This window comes from Camelus dromedarius, chromosome 8, assembly GCF_036321535.1.
Source record: "Camelus dromedarius isolate mCamDro1 chromosome 8, mCamDro1.pat, whole genome shotgun sequence".
NCBI classification, from domain to species: Eukaryota; Metazoa; Chordata; class Mammalia; order Artiodactyla; family Camelidae; genus Camelus; species Camelus dromedarius.
The window spans coordinates 25,003,025-25,029,034 of NC_087443.1; the positions used below are offsets into that span (position 1 = coordinate 25,003,025).

General features: G+C 40.9%; 1 protein-coding gene across 6 annotated transcripts in view; it reads right to left on the minus strand.

Moving 5' to 3' along the window:
* Positions 1-26,010, minus strand: part of NRG3 (neuregulin 3) — a 930,932-nt gene that overhangs the window by 857,512 nt on the left and 47,410 nt on the right. The gene's annotated exons all lie outside the window — the stretch shown is intronic.

Consider the following 26,010-nt stretch of genomic DNA (forward strand, 5'->3'; position numbering starts at 1 on the left):
GGTGCAAAGCAACCTGGACATCAGAGACCCTGGAGCAATCCCACAATTACGGAAGGACAGGTATGCGTTCCGCTGCTAGCTGTCTCTGGCTAAAAAAATGGGTGTTTAAAGGAAGAGCGAGAGGTTAGCGCGGCTTGAGCACTGTGAGTCTGGAGGAGAAGACTGGTAGCAGAGGATTCAGAGAAAAAGTCAGGCAGCATGTAACTCAGGGCCTTGATAGGGGATGGCCAGGTGTTTGGTAAATGTCATAGGGAGACACTGGCAGTTTCAAGCAAGAGACGTGATCTCATTCACATTTCTAAAAGATCAATCTGGCTTCCACCTGGAAAACAGAACCTCTAGTAGGGCAAGAACAGAGAAACTAGTTAGGGAACATCCGCAGTAGAGAAACCAATAGGTCATGCTGTTCAGAACCAGCCCAGGGGGAGTTAAGTAGTGGTCAACGTGCAGGCTGTATTTTGAAAGCAGAGTTACAGGATGTAGTGATGTGAGTGGTCAGTGACTGAGAGGAATCAGGATGGACGTAGCATTTCTGGCAATGGAACAATTACAGTGGTTGTGTAGAGGAGCAAAAGCTGCCACTCCAAAACCGTCTCTTAGGCGTGTGGATTAATTCAAGCTGAAAACAATCAAGGCCCAAACAACTCAGGAAGAAACACTGACCTTCCCTCTAACTGCCTGAAAGAATTTACATAGAGGGCCTGTTCCCAGAATTGAGCTATCACCAGGGACATCTGCGAAGAACATGGGCTAAGTGTGGTGGGGAGACTTGGCAGGGCCTAGAGATCAGAGTCCACCCTGCCTCATTGTCCCCACAGGGTCCAGCAAACATTCGCTTTTCCATGTCCATGTGAATTGCCTTCCTCCTCTCTGAATTCCCAAACCACTACCTCAAAATCCTCTTCCGCCTTTAGCTGAAGATGATACTAAAGGTGAGGGTTTAGCCATGGGTGAGGTAGTCAGTCTTCCTGGGTCTCTCCCAGGTACACACGTTATTAAACTTTTGTCTGATTTTCTCCTATTAATCTCTCATGTCAACTTAATTCTTAGCTGTGCCAGAAGAACCCAGATGGGCAAAAGAAAATGTCTTCCTCCCTGAGAACCGTGTAACAAATTACCCAAAGTTGAGTGGTGTGTCTCTGCCTCAGAGAATCTGGGATCTCGGCTACATGACTCAGAAGCTGGGGACAGGAAGTACCTGAAGCCTTATTCTTTCACATCTGTGGTAACGAATGGCTGGACTTGGGGGCCTCAATGACTCTCCACGTCAGCCTCTCTGTGTGGTCCCTCCCTGTGGACTAGTTTGGGCTTCCTTGCATCATGGTACATGGCTTGCCAACCCCAGAGCAAATGCCCCCCAAGAGAGAGAGCCAGATGGAGGCTGTTTTACCTTCTGTCCTAGCCTTGGAAGTCACCAAACCTCACATCCACTAGACGCTATTGGTGGGGACAGTCACGAGTCTCCCATTAAGTTTTAAGGAAAGAGAAGGCAGACCCCACCTCTCATGGGAGGAGAGTAAAAGTCACATTGTAAGAAAAGCATGTGGGATGAAAAAATCTTTGCTGTGGTCACTAAGAGAAGTACCGTCTGTCACATTTAAGCAACAGGATAAAGAGGAATCATTAATTAAGATGCGGAAGACTGGGTGATGATCAGATTTTGGAGGGCAAAGGACTCAAAATTCTACTCTGGATATGTAAAGCTTGAAAGGTGCCTATTAGACATCTAACTGGAAATACCTGTGAGCAGTTAGATAAATGAGTCTGGGGTTTATTGGAGAAGTGAGAGCCAGAGAAACATAGTTTGATATTATCAGCATGAAGAGGATATTAAAGTCATGAATCTCTTGAGATGGCCCAGAGGAAAGTTTAGCTGGAAAAGGGGAAGGGGCTTAGTACAGAGCTCAGGAGCACTCAGCTCCCCCAAAGTGTCAACTTTCACTTTGTGATTTTGACATTTCAGCCTGTTCTTCAGTTACCAAATAAGCATTTAAATATATTTAAAGAATAAGATACTGGCCATGAAACATAGCTAAAATGACTTAAACCTATTTTGTCAACAGGTCAAGATCTACAGGATCTACAACCTCATCAGTTCTCATCAGACTCACTCACAGAACAATGAAACTCAGATGGCCATTTATTTCATTTCTGGAGAAGTGATGCTCAGCTCATCCTCCCCAGAGAAACATCAGCTCTTCCTGCCTGACGGGCTTCAAATGGGGACATTGGCTTCTTCTGTCTCTGCGGCAACTTCCTGCCTTCAGACTCGAACTGGGACACTGGCTCTGCCAATCTGGGGCTTGCCAGCCTCTATAATTGTGTGAGCCAATTTCTTGTAATAAACCAAGCTCTGGATGGACGGATGGATGGACGGACATCCTATTGTTTCTATTTCTCTGGAGAACTTTCAAACAGATTTTAGTTAAATTAGCACAACCCATTCTAGCTCAGGAATCTGAATCCTTATAAAAAATAATATGTGAAATTAGATAAAGCCGATCGGTACCATGCAAAACCCTGGGTGAAAGTTAGGCACTTTAGGGAACTGGTTTTAGCACAGTAGTGGATGGATACCATTTGGCAAAGTGATATAAATATGTTTGCTTTTGAAATGTCTTTCCCCCTTTCCTGGATGATGGCACATAATGCTGATTTTTAACAATCTACCTGGAACAAATGCCCACAATGTCTACACCCCTTTAAGAACGCCCTTATTCACATTCCGCTTTTTGTGAATGCAGATCTTTTTATTTTTTATTCTCAGTGTGCAAAATGGTTGTTTTAGCACTAGACTAATCTGAAGCTGATCCCCAGACACAGCAAGAAATTGTGGGGTTCAAAAGGGGAAAAAAAAAAGAGAGACAAAGTGCTTAAGCTTAGCTTGTTTTCTTGTGATTTCTTCTTTAATCTGATAGACTCCAGGGAATCTGTTTGGCAAATGGGTGTGATAATATAATGGCTGAACGACTTGAGGGTGATTTTTACAAGTACCCATTGCATGCATATAATCAAAGGAAGAAAACATTTAAATTCCATAAGATAAAAAGAAAGAGGACATTTACCATCAAGTATAAATTTTCCTAAGTGCCATGCCTGCCGGTATTCAAAGGGCTTGAGATTATAAACAAAAAGAAAATGTCTGTCAGCCACAGCACAGAAAAATAGTCAGACATCAGCAGCAAATAACTCCTATCCACAAGTGGGCTGCTTCCTAAATTAACTCTGCTCCCATGACTTCAGCTCTTCTCAACCCCCTCATTCCACACTGAATATTTATCCAAAATGTTCCATATAACATTTTTTTAAAAACACATTTAAAAAGACAGGGAATGCCCTGACTCTTCTATATTTGTCATGTTATTTTAAAAGACGCAAAAGAAGAAGGAAATATATATTGATGTAGGATTTCATAATTTTCAGGTTGATCTGAAAACACATCAAACAATTAACCAATTTCAAGTCTAATTCAATACATCTGACTTCCTAGATATTCAGATTAAAAAGCTGAAAAGCACTTCATAGTTTTACCAAAAATGTTAAGGTTTTAATGAGTCAGCCTCTTCCTGCTTGGATAACATAAGCCATAAACAAGGACAGGAAGAAAAACAGCCTGCTTTCATTTAGGGAAAAAAATCAAAGAAATTTAAAATTCGAGACTGAGAGAGAATAGAAAACTCTGTAATACATTTTATTCTCAGTTCCTCACCACCACTAGAGCAGAATGAAACTGTGCCATTTTATGTTTGTTATAAACTGTGTCATAATATCAGAAAGGCAATGACTCACATTCTGGGAAGCAGGGCAATGCACTCTATGGCACTGACTATTTAAATGCTCTGTAACTTGATACTTTATCAATCCCCTATTTTCTTGGGTTACAAGCCAACAAAGGAAACGAGACAGAGTTGGTGATTCACAAGAGTGTATCAGAATGTACAGGAAGATACAGATTAAAGTCTCTTCTGACCCCTAGATATCGCTGAATGACAGAAATTACAGTAAAAACAGACCTCTACTGAGAACCGGGCTGTGAGATTCCCTGGTTGGAGTGAGGCTTCATGCCCTGGGAGGCAACAGCCATTAAACATACTGCAGGACTAAGAGACAAAGGAATCCACTTGTAGGAAGTATGTCCCTCTCCCTAAGTTTCACACCCCTAGGAAAAGGATGGAATGCTCAAGACACAGACTTGTAAAGTTTGGGAGGGTCTTCAAGAACAGATAAGAAACGCTAGTTCTGTTGTGAATATCCATTCAGCCACAGGCTTGTAGACTTTCCCCACTGCTCCTAGAATAAAAAAGGAGCATTGGAGAGAGACTGCCTGGCAGTGCAGCAAGAGGAGAAAAGAAAATAAATGTGAGTTCACAAATCCCATACCCAGGTCCCAAAACCAGGGCTGTGGAGAGCGGATGGAATTGCAAGCAGCCAGCTGGCTGTGGCTTCTGCCCATGGAGCTAAAGAGGCAAGCCAATCATAGCAACAGTAGCCTGGCCAGCCAGAAGTCACAACCACGTGTCTACCGACACCAGCTAAACCCCCTAGGACTGAACCACTCATCAGTGAGACCAACTGAGGTGTGGAGGCTGAACAAACCTCAAATGAGCAGTCACAGAAAGAGATGCCTATTGTCTTCTACATCCTCCTGACTCTACGGAAGTAAAAGAGGTGGAGGTCCCTTGCCTCCCCATCTCTCGGTGTCCCTCTCCGTGTGTCTGTGCCTGTGTTTCTCTCTCTCTTTCTCTCTCTCCCCACCCTCCACCCCATAACATACACACACACAGAGTACTGTAATACACCAAGTGATATCACTACAAATTAAGCCAGCAAAGGGAAAGGAGAAGGAAGAACTCAACTCTGGGTGTAAGTTTTAAGGTCCAGGACTAAAGCAGAATAACTAGCATGACTCCATTTAAATAATCAAATTAAATTAAAAGTTACAAAATGTGTCTGAGATGTCTCAGAAGGATCTTATTGCCCAATTTCAGGGAGGTGAGATGTCAGCAGTAGACAGCAGCAGATCCATGTCATGCTTGTAACTGTGAAAATTAATAAAGGGAAACCCCACTTAAAAGGGAGCCAGGAAGCCCTGAAGGGAGTGCTCTCACATGCTACCACTGATGCTGTCTGGAAGAGACATACCTTGCACTTCCAACAAGAAAAAGGTTACTACTTTACTACCCCAGCAGGAGACAGGAAGATTTTCTCTTTGCCCAGCAACAGCCCCAGCCAATGAGAAACCATAACCACCATGAACTCTTATCTCCTCCAATGGACTTTTGTTCAAAGCAGCCCCTCCCAATTTCCTCCTTTTTCTCTATAAAGCAATGTTCCTCTCCTTTATTTGGCACATGTGCCTACGGTTTTGCCATAGCTTGCACTTCCCAAATTGCAATTCATCTATTATTCCCGAATAAACTCATTTTGCTGGTAAATAACTGGCTGTTCTAGTTTAAAGGTCGACATACCCCTACCAGGTTGGGGCTCCTCCATGAGCAGTTTACAATTGAATAAGATAATTCAAATCTAGTTATCACAAGAGCAGTTGAACTCTCCAGGTGTCTGTGGGGGTGTAGGACACACTGGAGATGAAAAGTCCCTACGTATGTACAAGGCACAGCAGTAGGAGTTTCCAGGATGTGAAATGCTAATTACAAAGATTATTTTTAAACTCTCAATAAGCAGGAGGTGTTTCATTCCTGATACACATCTAATTTGTTTCTATTTTTCTGTCTCCAGTCTGGGGGAAGGGAGAAGACTGAAAAGCAGGAACTGTATTACAGGGAGAAGAGAGGACAGACAACAGCTGTTGAACCATGGCAGCTTCTCTCAGTCCTGCCCGAGAAAACCATTCTGAAAGAGGAGAAGGAAATTCTCCTGGCCCTTCCCAATCAATGCTAATTTGAATGGTGGCACAAGTCTCCTATTTACAGAGATGAAAAACGTTGGCTTACGGGAAAAGTTCAGTAGCCACGTGACTGACTGCATATGATCAGTCATATGTCAGCTGATATTCTGACCCTCGAAACCCTCCCCAATGATCAATTTCAGATACCCAATTGTTTAGAGGCACATCCTGATTAGTACCAGCAAGCACTAAACAGCATTTTTTTTTATTGAAGTATATAGTCAGTTCACAATGTTGGGTCAGTTTCTGGTGTACAGCATAATAGTTCACCAATACATAAACATACATTCGTTTTCATATTCTTTTTCATTATAGGCTATTATAAGATATTGAATACAGTTCCCTGTGCTATAAGTAGGTCCTTATTTTTTAGCTATTTTATATATAGTAGTTAGTATCTGCAAATCTTGAAGTCTCAATTTATCCCTTCCCACCCCTATCTCCCCCATAACCATAAGTTTGTTTTCTATGTCTGTGAGTCTGTTTCGGTTTTATAAATAAATTCATTTCTTTTTTAGATTCCACATATAAGTGATATCAAATGGTATTTTTATTTCTTTTTCTGACTTACTTCACTCAGAATGACAATCTCCGGGTCCATCCATATTGCTGCAAATGGCATTATTTAATTCAGTATTTTTCTTTCAAAGGCAAGATAGTGATTTTAAAAATTCAAACACAAAAGTTATCAGTTTACGGTTAAATTCCCTAATAGTATATATTCGAATAAAAGCATATACAAACCAGAGACATGTTCGCAAAAGAGGAATACTGATTTTTGAGTTAATCAGTCTTTCTATGAAGCATTTCCTTTTATAGTTGTGTTAGAAGACAGCAAAGAAGAAAATTTAATAATAGTCTCTTGCCATTTTATTCTCTAGGAACGTGCCAGTGAATAAAACAAAATACTTTCAGCTGAAACAGAAATGCTGAGCAACTGATGATATCCATAAATATATAAAATCAAGCTGAAGACGCAGTTCCCTTCCTGCAGAATAATGCTTTCCCGGGTTTGATGCACTCTGACCAGTCCACTTGTCAGCAGAGGCAACACTGAGATGCAGAGAATTTCTGCAGCATAAGGAGTAGGTAGAACAGAGACCTCAATGCAAACAAATCCTTGTTCTTCCACTTAATCTTGTTTGGCCCTCAGTGATTTTCTTGCACTCTCTGAGCCTGAATTTCTTCATTGTAAGTGGGGACCCTGACAGCATCCTAGGAGATAAAATGCCTTGCTCGCAGGGTGCCTGGCACACAGTAGGTGTTCCAACACAATGGTAGCTCTCATCCCTTTTCCGTCAAGCTATCTCCCCTTCATCCAAGGTTTGACTTACCTGAGACTAACTTTTACAGCCTATGTTCTGAGTGTTAGATACGAACGCAGCCTTGGCAAGGACGGGAGGATAAAAGCAGAAAAGCCCAATCTCATCGAATAAAAGGGGTGGGACCCAACCAAACAAGAACATTTAGAATATTAATCATTTGAATGGTTCCCAGAAGCTTCCAAGGGAACTTGGCATAATAGAACCTCTTTGCAAACTACATACGTCAAAAGATTTGGGCCTGGAAAAGGGCTTCGACTTAATTTCTGAGTCCCCCAGGAAATTAGGGCACCAGTGATATGGCCTTCAAGGTTGTCCTGCCTGGGTTTGCTGGGGTTTGAGTTGAATCAGAAAAATCTTCTGATCAAACTGGGTGCAGTTAACACTGAGCTCACAGGAAACGTGGAAGCAAGATTTTCTGCAAGGATGATTTCAGTTCCCATGGATTTTTTTTTTTTCACACGAAGGCCAAGGGCTTTAATGTTTCCGAATATTTCCACAAATGAAACAGAATATTAATTCATCCTGCTGGCACCCTGGGGACGTAGGTAACTGTCACTTAATAAATATCAATTTCTCCAGGCCTGAATGTGAGGAGTCTAACATCCACATACGTCTCATATATTGCCCCCGCTCTGAATCTAAACACTAAATGCAGAAAATGATGTCATACAATAATTAACAGGTGCTCATCTGCCAGATATAACTTGCCTTCTGAGCCAGCCCTAAACCCTGGGACACATCACACAACAGAGCACCAGCATGCCACCATGGCAATCTGGCCATAGTAAAAAAAAACCCAGCAGAGTCTGGAAAGGCACTTAAGAGCTGGCCTGACAGTTCATAAACAAGGCAACAGGGGCCATGCCCTCGGGCAGGGCTCTGTATTTACAACACTGTAGATCATAAAGACTAGAAGGCCTCCTAAGGGTTACTCCCTTGTTCTGGAGTCTGCAGTCAAGGATTTAACCTTGCCCAAAGCAGAATCTGGCTTTAGCCCTCTCATCTCCCGAGGTAACCTCTAAGCTCTTGGAATGACATGCCTAAAAGGGGTGTTTTTGTTTTCCCAGGGGCCTCAGTCACACTTGACAGCCTAACATCGAGGCTTGGAGTAAGGGTCACATGGCTTCGGCTCAGCTTCCTGACATAAAGCACGGGCAGAGTTAACCACGTCTACATGATGGAGTCCCCTCCCCATAAAGCTCTGGACACCAAAGCTCAAGTGAACTTCCCTGGTTGGTGACACTCCAGGCGTACGTCACACATCATTGCCAGGGCAGTACTATGTCCACACTCCGTAGGAGAGGGACGCCTGGAAGCTCCGTGATGGCACTCTCCTGGACTCTGCCCCACGAGCCTCTTCCCTTGGCTGATTTTAATCGATATCCTTTCCCTGAAATAAACCATAACTATGAGTAAGACAGCTTTAAGTGACTTCTGGGAGTCCCTCTAATGCAATACTGAACCTGAGAGTGGTCTCTGGAACCCCTGAATTTGCAGTTGGTGTCACACCCCCAAACTTGCAATTGGTGATAGGAGAGAGGATGGCCTTGTAAATGCCCCCAACCTCACACCTTGAGAAAACTGAGGTTGACAACAGTGACATCACTTGCCTAATGAATACTGGCATCAGGATTCACACCCAGGCCTTGGCTTCCCACCTCCAGTGTCTTCCCACCGTGCAGCACAGCCTGCTCAAAATAGGTAGCACGTGGCTCAGTCCAGCAAAACACAGAATGTTTCTGCAGAAAGGGCTGAATGGCAAACAAGGGTCCCTGGTTCTAGTGTGAATGAGATCACCTCCAAACTGACTAGGAATGACAAAAGCCTCCGGTGGCCAGGATCACTGGCACGAGAAGGAACGGCATAATCTCAAGAAAAATGAACTCTATACTTCTTTCCTCCTTACAAAAGCTATGCATGTTTTCCTGGAATCAGAGGGTTTCAGGAGCACCGAAAAACAAACAACAAAAACATCAACTTTCCGGTACCCTGTGGGTGTCAGAGGAGAGGGAAAGAACCCAGCACACATAGCATTAGCAGGCTGGTGTCAACGTGGGTCTGAGGGTAGGGTTTGCAGGTGCGGTGACTCGGAACTAGAGCGCACTGCTCGCACCCCAGGAGCCCTTACTACGTGTCAAACACTCTGCTCTGCAAGGGATGCATTAGTAATCCTATTTTTAAAACGAAAACACTCAGAAGTTAAATAAATTTCCTTGGGTTATCAATCAAATATGACACAGATGTGGGGTTCAATTCCACAATCCTCAAATTTGGGACACCTGAGTTTCTGCCTGAGGTGTCAGCTTCATCCAACCTCATGGGCTATCCTTGAGACGACTGAGTGCCCCCATCCCTGCCAGTATTTCCAACATATTAGCCACTGTTTCCATGGCCAGGATTAGACCAGGCCATCTCCTTCAGGTGTGCAAGGATTAAAAAACTTTTAAATACTGCTGCATTGGGCTCTGCCAATCTGGGAGAACTACCTACTAGAAAAAATAGCATATTCTTAAAACACGTCTATTCAGGGGCCCTCGGGGGAAACAGGAGAGCACAGAGGTTCTATAAACCGTGAGACTATCAGAATGCCACCCTGAAGCAATGGGGTCAAGGTCAGTGGGGACAATGACGCCCTGCTGTTTGCAGCCACAGCACCCATTCATGGAACTTCTGTCAACTGAGAGACAACCTGGGCCCGAGCCTGAAAAGTGTCTGGTTAGCGTTGAGTTGAACTATGGTTCCTGAAACAGAGAAGCTGAAGTCTTAACCCCCGTCCAGAATCTCAGAATGTTCCCTCATTTGCGAATAGGGTCTTCAGAGAGCTAACAGATTTAAAATGAGGTTATTATTGTGGGCCGAATCCAGTATGACTGGTGTCCTTATAAAAGGGGAAATCTGGACACAGGGAGGGACATGCGCAGCGGGAAGATGTGAAGAGACAGAGAGCAGGCCGCGTGAGGACAGGGACAGGGACCAAGATGATGCTGCCACAAACCAAGGAACGTCTATTAGAAACTGGAAGAGCCGAGAGAGCATCCTCCTCCTGCACCTTTCAGATACCTTGCTGATCCCTTGGTCTTGAATTTCTAGCCTCCAGGTCTGTGAGACGATACATTTCTGTTGTTCTAAGCCACCTGGATTGCTATGCTGTTCCAGCAGCACCAGGAAACCAGCAAAAATGGCAAGACTAAGAGACCAAAGTGCACTGCTAAGCAAGAGCCGAAGTTTCATTTCCAGCCTATTGAGCTGCAAAAATCTTCCCCAAGCATAACTCCAAGTTCATAAAGAGGTTTGCTCTGAGCCTGAGAGCACCATGGTACTTAGCAGATTCAAGGACGTGATGGAGAACTCCTCTATTCACAAAATATTTTCTTCTTTACAAGTGTGTTAGCTAGTGAGCATAATCCCTTGGTTTTAGCTGTATATGCCATCCTTTGTTAAACACACACCCCTACACACACACACACACACACACACACACACACATTTCTTTCTTATAATCACATTACAGAAAACCAAAAGCTGACTGCCAGGGTGTAGAACACCCCTCCCTCCCAGTCCGGGTGTTTGGGATGTTAGATCTCACGAGCTGCCAAGAGTCCTCCAGGGCAATTAAATGCAGACAGTGCACCTTTCCTGCCTGGGTTTCACTTAGTGGCTTAATTTACAAAGAAAGAACAGTTATAGCTGACTCTCGAACAGCACAGGTTTGGACTACGCGGGTCCACTTACAGGTGGTTGGTTTTTAATAGTAAATACCGCAGTTCTACAGGAGCTGCAGTTGGTTGGTTCTGGGGGTGCAGAACCACGGATCCGGACGGCAGACTATAAAACTACAGGTGGACTGTCCACTGTTGGGGGGGGCGCCCCTAACCCCCTCATTGTTCAAGGGTCAACTGTTCTTTAACGTGAGCACACAAACAAATGCCTTTCCCTCTTTCAAAATTAGATCTGTATTAGTTCAGCAGGGTTATGGCAGCAAAGTGCCATAGACAGGGGAGCTCACACAACATAAAGTGACCATCTCACAGTTCTGGAGTCAGGACATCTGAGATCGAGGTGTTGGCAGGGTTGGGTCCTTCCCAGGACTGTGAGGGAGAACCTCACAGATTCTCCAGAGTCCATGCCTCTCCCCTCACTTCTGAGGGTCTGCGGGCCATCTGGGGTGTTACTTGGTTTGCAGATACATGAACCTGATCTCTGCCTTCATCTTCCCGTGGCGTTCTCTCTATGTCCCTATGTGTGTCAAATTTCCCCTTTCATTAGGACACCAGTCACGCCGGAGTAGGGGTCCACTCTACTTCAGCATGACCTTACCTTAAGTTAACTAATTACATTTGCAATAACCTAATTCCCAAATAAGGTCACATTCTGAGGTTAGAGCTTCAACTGACGAATTGCCAGAGGAGGTAGGGGAAACAGCACAAAGCAGCCCGGAACACCATCCCGTACACCACCACCATGTAAAGGTTTGCCTTACTGAATCACGGTTATATAAAGACTTTGAAGTACAAGATTATGACTGTTTTCAGAGCAAAAATATTATGTGTTCTATAAAACACCAGTGGTTCAATTCCCAGAACACATTTATGGGGAAAAAAATCACATATGAGAACATGGAGATGAAGATAAAATGTAACTCAGCCCTGCTAAAGGGTCTTACTGTCTTTATTTTTGTTCATTCAGTGAACCAAGAGATTACTATTGGCCAAGAGCTTGGAGATTATTTTTTTTAATTAAAATTAAAAAAGGAAGGATAAAAATGATGCCATCCACGCCTTTCAGAAATTAAAATCAATTTATGGAGACAAAACAAAGGAATTAAAAGGAAACAATTTAAGGCCTGGTCCAGCTGTTTCAAATGAGATATTCAGACAGTGACCAGAAGGTTGAGTCAGGAGAAAAATCAATGAGACATGGCTGAGGGGAGGTGCCAAGACGGCGGAGTAGACAGACTCACGGCGTGCCCTCTCCCACAAATACACCAAGAATTACATCTACAAACCCACTGAGTTGCACAGAACACCTACTGAACTCTGGCAGTGTCTCTCACTTCGAAATACTGGAGGATTCCCACAAAATCTGGTAAGAGGGAAAAAAAAGAGAGAGAGAGAGAGAAGTGGCTGAGCCACAAATGAGCTCTCTGAAGAGGATGTGCTTGAACAGGCGATAAATCTAGGGGGCCTGGGCAGGAGGGACACATCAGATCATCCCAGAGGTGGGTCTGACTGAAGGCCAAGGGCAGAGGGATCTGGATGCAGGGCTGGTGCTGGGAAGTGGTGGGTGAGGCTTAGAAGGGCAGAGGAAGTCAGAAGCTTCTGAGATATGGATCACGCCAGACTGAGGGCTCTGCTTTTATATCACAGTGTTTCTAGTAAATATACTCTACAAGTTTTGAAAACTTGCCCTGAGTGCTTTAATAGAATGGGTAATTTCCATTTGTGATTTACAGCTCAAGATGTGTAGAAGTTTCCTTCATCACATTATTCAAATTGACTCCCTTTGATTCACCGTCACCTTTCTTTTTCAGTCTCAGCAAGTCCCACATGAAATTATGTCTTTTGATTCCTGCCATGAAAGACGAGGGACATTGAAGCCTTGCTTGGCCTTCCCTTCCCCGGACCCCTACCCACTGCTACGAATCATTCAGTTTTGTAACCACATTTCCAATCCTCATCGTTAAGTTCAACAGTTTTCAAACAGTGTCTTCCTTACATTTATAGTAACATTTCTCAGTCTGGGGCACTTTTTATTCATCACTTTTTTCATGAAGTCAAATAAGTTTTCTTTCAATTCTTTCAAGAAGGGGGTATGGTGGTGTATTTCTTGACACTTTGCATACTATTATGTAAATTTTTTAAAAATTCTCTTACAGCTATATAATTACTTATTTTCATTTATCCCAAGTGCATCAGAAGTATACTCTTCCTTTAAGTATGTACGCTGCTTGCTCTCTGCAGGCCTTTACATGTTACAGGTCGGTCCCATGTTGTCATACCCAACACCTGCTCTTACACATGGCATGTGGATTACTTTATCTTTACTTGCTTCCATTCTTCCATTGGAGGGGCTGTTAAAACCCCTTCTCCTATCTGAAGTTAAAAACAGGTGGACACACAAGCTGTGCCGGGTGAGCACATGGCACGCACCCACTGTGGTCCTGCTGGGCTAAGATGGAAGCACCTCCCTCCCTCTGCTGTCTATGGCTCTTGGAACAGGAGCAAGGGAGTCTCAGCACACCCACTCTTGCACCCAGGTTCTTCCTGTCTTAGCCCCGATCTGTGAAGACTGCACTGGCCATGATGCACAAAGTCACCATCAGTTTCCATTTCTCTTCAGGGCACCCTACTCGCGTCAGGGAGGTGCAATCGTGAGTGAAGGTAAGGGAAAAGAATCATCAGCGACAGACTCCCATGGAAAGTCACAGTGAAAGTAACTTGTTTGTAACAGAAAGATGCTCTGTTTTCTGGCCGGTGAAGCTTCCGGCTTCTGAATCAGGCATTAAATGATAAGAGGGGCTTGAAATGTTTTTCTTCCTTGTTCAGAGTAGTCCCCTTGTCCATATCAAAACCTTCTGGTTCCTTCAAATCACTTCTGTCTTACTCTCAAACTAGACAGGCTATCTTTACAGCCACCCCTTTCAGATCCAGGCAGTGGGCTGCCTGCTGGTGTGAGATGGAAAGAGGACGGCAGTTGTAAGGGTTCCTCTTTTTCCTGGGTCTTTTTTCATGGGCATTTTAGTGGGAAATTGGAAGAGGCTGTTTTAAGACGTGCTTTCCAGAAGCATGCATAAATGAGAAGCCAGAGTTTTTGTAAGGAGGGCACACGCTAGCCAAACCGTTAATGCAACTAATTGTGTAATCAATGAAATAGAAGGTAGGAAGTAGGAAAAAACATCCATGTGATAAGGGTAATGATGTCATATAAAAGTGGATGTTATGCAGGGGAGAAAACCGGCAAATAGAAAACCATTCTTACTTATTAGAAGAATCTAATCTTAATATTCTAAAACCTGATGTGACTGATGTTAATGTCTGCAGAGTCTTATTAATCCTCAAAAGACTCATCACAAAACCATGTGTATTATTTATATTTGATAATTATATCATAATGAATTCACTGTGCTTTGACTGTCTGGATATAGCTACTGCTGGCCTCCAGGTTTTTAGATGCTGGTATATGAGAAAGGTTCACTTGCTGTGTATCTATAAAGTCCTCCAGTGGAATTAACTTGGTACTGACTCAGTAGTGAATCCGGACACTTGAGGGAGTCTTGCCTTCACAACTTAAACATCTGCTTAGTTTAAGATATATCCTTGGTTTAATAAGAAAAATGGAATTTTCAAGGAAAATGTCACTAATCCGGGACAGGTAAGAGTTGCATTCTCCACCTAATTACAGAGGAGATGTATTACTTTGGAAGCAACTTAATGTTTGTTTAAAACTTAAGGAGAGAGATGGTGTAATAAGTCTTACTTGCAGCAAACACTGAGGACTATTCATCTTTTTGGAAAAGGATAGCATCTGAAGTCTATAATGTGCCTTTTCTGCCGGTTCATGCATTCCACTTCTTTTTTTCCAAGACTGTGTTCACAATGAAGCACTGAAACCCAACCACATTTCTGATGTGTAAAGGAAACAGTATAAACATCTTTGATGCCCTAGAAATTTCAATCCTGGGTCAGAGTCTTCACTTTGTAGACTAATCTCAGGGAAATTCTACCCTCTGAATTATTCATTTGTACAAAGATAAATCTTCCACCACTAAGCATATATTTTAAAGTACACGAATAAATCATGAAATTTTGGATCTGCAAAGAGGTGGCAGAGAGGAGAGGGATGAAAAAGAGCTCAACTTTGATGAAATGACTTCTGAAATGTGGTCTTCTGTTGGAGGAAAGTTAAACGCAGCATAATTTAGTGCAGCAGTCTCTCTGGCCTCAGAACCACTTTTTTTTCTTTCCCAAGGAAAAGCTAATACAGGAGACCAACACATATAAAAATATCAATCCCAAACTCTTGGCTGAAGGAGGTTGGTTATCCAAGAGCCTGGCCCCCAGAAAATCTGTTTACCTCTCTTTTCAAACCCTAAGACCACATCCTGTGTTAATCCTGGAAGCGTTGCTCCAGAATGCTCCAGAACTGCAAAGTATACTGTGAAAAAACTGGACACACTGGTAGGAAAAGCAGTTATCAGTTATCAGTTAACAGCAGTTATCACTCCCTGTTGTAACTTCTAATTTCTCTAAAGCTCATTTTTTCTCTCTTCTTGAAATTATACCAAATTTCACAGAATTGGTGCGAATAAATACGATCATTTTAAAATGACCCCATAGCCAAGTATAAGAAAGATTTAATTTCGTTTTTATTCCCGTCCTGCAATGGTGCAGTCAGAACCACCTTACACATTTATAGTTTTCATTCCTAGTATTTTCTCTAAAATTAATTTATGAACATGTAGACAGGAATATAAGTTGTCCTGAATCATTACCCCTCCCCAAATCAAAAATGCAAGTCTCAAGTCAGGCACAAAACTATAAAATTATCTTATTAAAATTTATTTTAACTTTAGCGGTCATCAATTTTTGGTGATGGAGAAATGATTAATAAGTACAATTTTCAGTGGTGAGATTCAATGACATAGATGCATAATGTCTCCCAAGAGACTAACTTCCTATTTCATATTCTCTGGTAGTCACAAGTAATAGTTATGAAACGGGGTGGTAACACCTAGAAATAGAATTGTCTCTTGTGCATGCTGCTAATAGGCTATGTAACAACATGGGTGGAAGTAATCTGGCATTGTATATCTTTTTCATCTTGGATTCCCTGCAGTATCATTTTAAACTTTTAAAGCTTCATTTTATTTTTACTGTGCTTCTTAGAGAATACATAATAAGGTAAGAATTATATATCTATTGTAACTTCATAAATGAGAAAGTAAAAGCTCATAAATCACAGACACACCAGGGAGGGCTTCAGAGCGTCCTTCATTAATAGAATGAGAAGCCTCATAAGAATTAAGATGTGGACATAGATTCAGTACCCTAAAAATATTAGATTCTGATCTAATATTTCAGACAGCCCAGTATATGTCCCCCAATATCCATTGTCCAATTTTATCACAGTAATATACTCTTCACTTTTATGTATGCACATAGACAGCCAGAACTGACGACCTTTCACGCCTCTTTGCAGCTAGACATGACCTAGGAGAGCCAAAGAGAACAGTTCAGCGTACTGTAAGCAGCTTCTGGGAACTTTCTTTAAAAGAAAATTCAAAAATGATCAAACAGATGAATAAGAAAACAGAAGATTTAAGCAACACTATAGACCAATCAGACCTAAAAGGATAGATACACAGAACACTCCATCCAACAAGATCAGAATAGGCAGTCTTCTCAAATGGACTTGGAACATCCTCCAGGATAAATCACATGGTCAATTACAAAACAAATCTTACAACATTTAAGAAGACTGAAAAACCCAGTATCTTTTCTAAGCAGGATGGAATGGAACCAGAAATCAATAGCAAAAAGAAAACTGGAAAATTCACAAATATGTGGGATCTAAACCGCATACTCCTGAACTCCCAATAGGTCCAAAAAAAAAAAAAAAATCACATGGGAAATTAGAAAACATCTTTATGAGATAAATGAAAATGAAAATGGGACACAACAGGAACAGTCCCAGAGGAAAGCTAACAGCAGTGACTGCCTCCATTAAAATAGAAGAAGGGTCTCAAGTCAACAGCCTAACTTCATACCTCAAGGAACTAGCAAAAAAAAAAAAAAGAATAAACTAGACCCGAAGTTAGTACTAAACACTGAAGTTTAGTTTCGCTGTCCTGCCTCCCTTCATCTCTTTTCTGCCTTCTCTCCTTCTCTTGTTTGTCTTTTTTCCACTCCTTCTTTCTCTTTTTCTTTCTTTTCCTATTTTTGCTACAGGCTGCCACATCTGCAATTCTGTCACAGGCTGAAATTATATAAACTGATGGTGAAGAGTGGTTAACCATTGGGGGAAAACAATGAATTATTGCACAATATATGCAGTTAGGAAATAAAATAAGGAGTGGGGAGACTGAGGACTAAAAAGTATATCTTTTTAGGTAAAAATGTGGGATTTGGGTGACTTTTAGAAGTGTAGCATACGGTTTCATTTATTTTCAGGACATTAGTATTTCATGGATGTTTATGATAACACCTCTGATCAAAAAAAGATCTTTTCATTTAAAATTCTAGTTTATGTAAAAATCTATTTCTTGAATAAGCAAGACGTTAAGAATAATTCCAACGCTCTTAAGCAGTTAATCCTTTTATTAAGAATGTATCAAAAAGAAAAACAAAGATAGGGAGGGGATGATTTCACCAACAGATTCTTTGTTTCCCTGAAATAGACCACAGATGACAAACAAGCTGCTTTAGCCATGATACCAAGTATGGCAGTTAAATCCACCTAACTGTATGCGAATTCTAAAGGCTCTCAGCTTATACAACCTATCTTTTGCTAACTCAGTTTTCATTCTAACACAACAGACATGTTTTGCAAATTAAAAAAAAAAGTTATCATTTGGTGACTTCTGATGTTGCTTAGGGAATTAGTCATCACAAAATTATTCACATAATGAATAAAACTCCATTGAGTTATTTTTCCCTAAAATGACATACTAATACTTAAGGGAAGCAGGGGAGTACCCTGCCTAACTAACTCCTGTTTACAGATAATTATACTCAGATCCAAAGGAGCCCACGCTTTCTAAGGAAAACATACAGCAGCTAACTCCCCATTTGTTTAGAAATTTGTTTCCTCTACGCTTTAAACCGAAGCACACTTGGCAATTTCAATAGCAGTCTCTGGGAATCTCTTCCTCTGCCGAATTCCAAAGTGTTAGTAAGTGAATAAAAGAGAGCATAATATAATAAACAGCCATGGTTTAACACTTTGGGTGAAATAAAAGGTACTTCCATTCATTGTATCATTTCTTCTAGAATCCAGTTTTGGAATAAGACGTCTCACAGAGTTAGCACCTAACTGAGGCTTGGCCTGGAAAAATATGAATAGCACATTGTCACAATCTGTTAACAGGCTACGAAAGGCAACACCGAAGAATCACATACGTTAACATTTCAGTAACTTAGTGGTTGAATTCAACAAGTAGACAGAGCATTATTTTTCACTACTTATAACACAAAGTCTATAAAGGTGGGAACAAAATTAAAAGAAAAAAAGGAAAAACAAAAGAGTGACCTAAAATCAACTGGGGAGCAAAAACCTGCAAATCCCAATCCCAATTCATTTAAAATTTTACTCTTAATTTACAGAAAAGTAGCGTGGTGCTTTATTATCCAAAAAAAAAAAAAAAAAAAAACCTCTGTCTATTATAATCTGATTGGATGAGTCATCTTCTGCAGATTTACCATCCTAAAAAGAATAGTCTCTCCAAATAAAGTGAGCTCAAGGAGAAGAGACATTTCCATTGTCATATGACAGAAGCTCTACGTGTGTCACAGCAATTACCTCAGAGGGAGTGTCCGATGCTCAAGAAGAATGACAGACTAGAAGGAAATGCAAAACTCAAGCACAGATGAAGTGATGGCAAAGAAAGAACCACCACGGTGTTTAATGAACAATGCTGCAACTAGTCATTACGCCTCTTCTCCAGCTGATCATTAAGCTTTCAGCGCTGTTTATGCAACAGAAAAGGAAATGTTGACTCAAAATTTCATACACTTACTATTCACACAATGAAGAAACCATGAAGAGTATAATCTGCAATTACAGTACCTGCTGAAAACTGGATCACTGTCAGCAAACCTGGTTATTAGTTGTTGTAAGTGCTGTCAAACGCACTACAACTTCTGAATTTGGGATCTGCCTGGCACCATCATGCAAGATACAAACTTGAAAGCTCTTGAAATTTTAAATAAATAAATAAATAAAATCAGTTAAATAAGATCAAGTCAGACCAGGGTGTCCTCACAGTGGCTTTAAACCTCTAAGACCTAGCCGTAAAAGAAATCATTCTTTTTATTTCATGATTTGGAGGATTTCAACAGGTCAAATTCATCTGTCACAACTTTGAACTGTCACTTCACGTGCAGTATTATAGAACAAGGGGATTCAGTGTTTGTTGAATGGACAAAATGATGAGTGTAATCCATGTATGCCAATCTCATTTCTATCAGTATTTTGGCACTTAGAAGCTACTCAGTAAAAATGCACCAAATGAATGAACCTAATTGCTTACCTTTAGTAACCTGCTGAGAATATACTCTGATCCTGTATTAATGAGAACAACATTTTTCAAACTTACAAACTGAGAACTGAGTAGTCGCTAAGTGAATGTTGTGTAGAGTACTTTAGAAACAATTACCCATATGGCATGGTGGAAGGAAACTGAGTCATCAAAATAATTAAATTGTGTCAACCATTCATCACCTCATTAATTAGTGAACAGAACACCTCCTTAAAATTCAATTTTCTAATCTGTAAAATTAGGGTAAAAGTATCTACCTTGAAGGGCTGCCATGAGAATGAATTAAATGTGATTTTAAAAATCATGAATCTGAAAACTTCTAGTAAGAACCCTGTCCTGGTCATGTAGCAAATTTATCACTGTATCACTTTCCATCCTTTACACCTTCTTGGAGGATTAATTCTCTTTCATTATGTCCAGAGTCACAATAAAAGAAAGATCAGAAAGACCATGACCTTTTGGATGGTAACTTAAAGCAATCAAATACCCATGACATTTAAAAAAAAACATTAAAAAATAAGTAGAAATGGGTCAATGTGATTCATTCTGAGTAATGAGTAATGCTTTCTTGCATTGTTTTTGCCTAAAGGCAACTGAAACACTGAAGACAGAAAGATCGTATAATCTTCAGAATACACTTCAAAAGGATGATACATGGGTAAATATCACATTAGCACTAACTCAACACAATGTACTGTGCCAAATAACTTTATTCTGAAAGTAAATTCAGAACTCGTTTTTGAAAGATTTTGAAGAATCCTTTACCACCTGTGTCAAGCAGTAGTTTACATGCTTTTTCCTGAACTGTTAGGAGTTTGACCCTTTTAAAGAGAGATGTAAAGGCTTTCTTTTTATGCATTATCTTTCTTGAAGAACGAAATGTAAAAGCGTTAGCTCCCTGACCTTCTAGAAGTGCGGTCCCTCTAGGAGGGTACTGTCTATCAGTCCATCTAGGAATCTCCTGAAATTCCATCTCCAATTCTAGGATTAGTGGGCAATTAAGTTCTACAGGGTAAGAAGAAAGAGGGAGTTTTTGTTATTGTGTTTTGCCTGGTTTAGGTATTTAGGGTTTTAAGAATTGAAAAAAAAGGATGTCGGGGTGGAAATGCAAGAGAGAGTAGAGTCAGCAATAAATCTCAAGATGGGAGGGGAAGATAGGAGAAACTGGAAGATGGAAGACTAATTCTTGGGACAGTTTCCAAGAAAAGATAGGGACCACAAGCCAAGGTGGGCGAACCAAGGGAGGACCGCCATTGCTCAGGAACCCAAGGCCTTCAGGAAGACTTACTGTTGTATAATAAAGAAACTGACTGGTCTTTGTCCCTGGTTCCTGGGAGGGAGAATCTACATCCTAGGAATTTCCCAAGTGAAATAAGTGTCCTTGTTATTTAGAGCCCATTGGATGACATCTGAGTTTATGAGAACAGATGACTCAGGATGGAGCTGGTAAACAGAAAAACCAAACATGTGATTAGAGGGTTGGGGCACTGAAACAGCCAAACTCCAGGGAGAAGGGGGTGGGGCGTTGGAGATTAAGTTCCATCATGGGGGTCTACGTTCAATCAATCATGCCTATGTAATGAAACCCCAATTTAAAAAACTCTAGACATCAAAGCTTGTTGGTGCTTCCTGGTTGGTGAATACACAGATGTGGCAGGAGAGTGATGGGCCCTGATTCCACAAGAAGGGGGTACAGACGCTCTGTGTTTAGGATGCTCATAGACCTTGCTATATGTATCTCTTCATTTGGCTATTCCCTGCAGTGTCCCTTTTATAGATAAACAAGATTATGCTGTATAGCACAGGGAAATAGATACAAGATCTTGTGGTAGCTCACAGCGAAAAAAAATGTGACAATGAATATATACGTATGTTCATGTATAATTGAAAAATTGTGCTCTACACTGGAATTTGACACAACATTGTAAAATGACTACAACTCAACAGAAAATGTTTTAAAAAAAAGTGAAACTGTAATTATAAGTACATCACTTTCCTGAGTTCCGTAAGTCATTCCAGTGAATTATCAAGCCTAAACAAGGTCACGGGAGCCCCCAGATGTATAGCCACTTGGCCTAGGGTAAGAGCAGTCTGACTGGTGACCACGTCTTGCATACAGCACTGCTGAGTCCTAGCTGTAACAGCAGAACAGGCAACGATGATGCTGACGAGTACACCATGGGCTGGTTTCAGCTGCACCACCCCATATGGAACAACGCTACAAAGCTCCAAGACAACAATAAGGCTCAGAGGATTGGAGCTGGGGGCAGCGAGGGTGGGAAGAGTAGGAGCAGGGAGACCCTGAGGGAGGGTGGAGACGTCTTTCACCTGTACAAGGGCTCATCCAAAAAAACTTGAAACCTCGACCTGGTTCTTTTACAGATATTTAGTACTTAGCTAAAACTTCTACCGTATTCCTGAAACAGACCCAGTTAAACACATAGCTCTCGGTCCTGACCACGCAGTAGAATCACCTGGTGGGCTTTTATAAACTAGCAACGTGTGGCCAGATCAGTCCAACTCTGGGGAATCATCTTAGGTGATTCTACTGTGCAGGGGGTTGAGAACCACTGGATAGAGTACAATGAGAGCGAAAATACCTTTGGAGCCTGGAGCACCACTGAGCTCCTCAACGTGGCTTTGTTCACGCAAAGAGGCATGCTATGGGAACACATTACGGTCAATTTCTTCCTAGGCTTGGGAAAGAGAAGTGTGATAAGGGAGCTGGTGAATGGCTTCATTATTCCACAGAAGGAAAAAATGTGTCTCAAGGATTCCACCTATTAAGAAGAGCTTGGGGTCCAGAGCCCTGTGACACCACATAAAATGGTCTCTGAATATCTGGGAATGGAACTGAACCCAAGCATTCTGTGGAAGCCACAAATCCCCGTCTCACACTACTCTATAACTGGATATACTGCAGCTTTCAGACATTTCTCAAAAGATTATGGCTTTTAATTCCTAGGCACATGACCAAGGTCGATCTGGGAGGAATCCAACTTTTGTTCAGATCAGTACTGCAGGGATTTTGGAAATGCTGAGGAGCTGAGCAGATGGGGAGTGAAGGCGTCTGTACACAAAACTAAATATTTATTAGGATGTTAGCCACAATTGGTTAAATTTTTCCTTGACTGTTACAATGCAGTACACTCTGCTTCATAGAAATGTCATTTTAACAAATACATATATATACATACATATATATATACACACACATACACACGTGACTGGGACATTGTGCTCTGTACACCAGAAATTGACACATTATAACTGACCATACTTCAGTTTTGAAAAAGTCATATTAAAAAAAAAGTAATGGAAATGCCAAGGGTTTGGGGAGCTTGTCTCATTTTCTTTTTAAGTTTCAAATATAGTAACAGTTGATTCTAAATACTAAAAATTAAAAAATAAAAACTGTTGGTTAAATTAAAAGTTCTTCCTCATTCCCCAAACCCATTCTCCAGATGTAGTCATTGCGAACCATTTAGTGAATATCTTCTCAGATCTTTCTCCAAAATATGAAGACCCACACATACAGAAAGATTTTTTAAACTGTTTACAGCGGGTGGAAGTGAGTGTATTTTTATAAAAATAGCATCATAGGTTGGGGGGAGGGTATAGCTCAAGTGGTAGAGCACGTGCTTAGCATGCACGAGGTCCTGGGTTCAGTCCCCAGTACCTCCTCTAAAAATAAATAAATAAGTAAGCCTAATTACCTCCTCCACCAAAATAGCATCATAGGATAAAAATTGTCCTTTAACTTGTTTCTGTTGCTTACATATTGGATAATCGATATAATTCATCCCAGTACAAATGGATATACTTATTTAAAATGTTTAAATACAGTGGTCCATACGGTGAGTACACCTGATGCCTACTCAGTCCCCTCTTGGTAGACATTTAGGATATTTATGTATTTTTGCTACTGCAGGTAATGCTGCAATGAAAATCTATTTCTGCTGGGTTAATTTTTAGATATAGATTTCTGGGCAAAAGGGTATGTGAATTTTAAATGTGAATTCCTAACTGCCATCCATAAAAAGGGACATCAGTTTACACACGACCTCACCCCTCTGGACCACTCATGGAGAGATGTGGTACCTTTTTAGCACGTCAGCAGTCCTCGGCTCACTGTTCTTATCGAGCTTTCAGTGGAGCAGAAGGAGGAGAGGGGAATTATACCATTCCCGTATTCTGCCTCATGCTTTTATCATCTGAGAACTACTCACACGATGCCTGAATAGCTGTGAGCTCTGATGCTTTAAAGCACAGTATGAAATTCTTTACAATGTATTTTTATATAGTTATTTCTTCCAACGAGTTTATTTTAGTATCTCTTGACTAAAATCAATATTGAGTTTTTTTAATCCCCTAACATTGTTGGTCTCAACCCTGGCTTTGCATTGGAAGCATCTGGGAACTTAGAGAACTACCTGGGAATGGGGTGGGGGTGGGGTGGGATGGGGTGACAGGCTGAACTTTAAATGTTCAGAATCTCTACGGGCAAGCACTGGCACTGGAGATTTTGCGAAACGCTCTCCAAGTGATGCTACCATACAATGAGAGTTCCGCTCCAGATACAATTAAATGGTAGATGTTCTGTAATTGGTCACATCCTTTAAATATAGCTAACAGAATCTGTTTTACAAAGTGGCTAGGCTAAAATAAGTGCATTTTGGCCTATTATGAGGTCAATATTTTAAAGATTTACATTTGAATCCATTTGAATTCAAGGTGTGATTTATTTGTGAACATTTATTGACTTGGAAACAACTGTGACTCTAAATGTAGACACCAATCTATTACTATTTGTAATAAACGTATATGACATTTACTATTGATTGTTAAGAAGGTAATGGCCCTCTTAGCAATGGTGTCTCTCATCCCAGAAATTATCCCTAAGGGTGTTTACTTTTCGTTGTTGTGATTTGTTAGTTTAATCCTTCCCCAAATATTTACTGAGCACCCACTACATGCCTCTGACTGCTCTAGGGGCTTGGGAACCAGCAGTAACCAAAGTTGAAATCTGTGCCTTCATGGCACTTGCACTATACTTTACTGGAAAAGTAAAATTAATTAATAATTAATGGATCATGTCTAATTAAATAAATGGCTAAAATCCAAGACACTGATGACACCAAATGCTGGTGAGTATGTGGAGCAACAGGAACTCTCGAGAGTCGTTACTGATGGGAATGCAAAACAGCACGTCCACCTTGGAACACAGCTGGGCAACTCATTACAAAACTAAATGTACTCTTGCCATATGATCCTACAGTCATGCTCCTTGGTATTTATCCAAGTGAGCTGAAGACTTATGTCCACAAGAAAACCTGCACACGAATGTTCATAGCAGCTTTACTCATAGCTGCTATGAGAAACAACTAAGATATCTGAACAGACAAGCTACAGTACATCCATACAGTGGAATCTTACTCAGCGTTAAAAAGAAGTAAGTTATAAAGCCATGAAATGACATGGAGGAAAGTTACAAACATACTGCCAGTCTGAAATGCTCACATACTATATGATTCCAACCATATGACATTCTGGAAAAGGCAAAACTGCAGCAAAAATAAAAAGATCAGTGGCTGCCGGGGTTGGAGGAAGAGGGGGAGGGACTGACAGCTGGAGCACAGGGGCATTTTAGGGCAGTGACACTACTCTGCCTGATGTTGCAATGGCAGAGAGGTTACATTATGTATTCCTTAAAAATCATAGAATTATACAACACAGAGTAAATTCTAATGTAAACTATGGCCCTCAGTTAATAATAATGTATCAATACTGGCTCATCAGTTCTAAGAAGCATATCACACAAATGAAAGACATTAATTAGGGAAAACTGAGGGCAGAGGTGAGAGGAAATTTGGGGGGAGCTTTTTGTATTTTCTGATCACTTTTTTCTGTAAATCTAAAACTGCTCTGAAACATAAAGTCTATTAATTTAAATACACAAATATGGACTAACTAAATACATGTATATGTATTGTCAGGTTGTGACTTCTTGTGTTCCTAAACTTACATTATTCTACTTCACATTAATTAATAACAAGTCAAATAGCTCATTTGTAGCATATTAAGCTGATCCCAAAATAGTTAATATTCACTTTTAAGAAGTGGAATTAGACGTCTTATCAAGGATGTATTCATTTTAGGAGAACACTTGACCCAACGTTAACTTCGGGTAGGTAGAGATTTAGCCTATGATCATCCTCCTTTATGTGAAAAATGAAAATTGGAGGAGATAGGATATTAAAAATTCAGTTCATGAACACAAGCAAGAAAAAAGAGAGACAGGATAAATTAGCATTCAGCACTTCTTGATGGGCTCTGGAGTGTGTTTTGGGCCAAGCCCAGAGTAAATAAATAGTATATGGTCATGTAATAAAAAGAACTGCAAATGACCCAAAATTTTTCTAGTAATTTATTTGTATCTCTGGCTAAGAGTAATAATGTTTCAATCATCAATTATAATCTCTTCGGTTGGTTTTATTTTGAAGCCTTTACAATATTGTTGC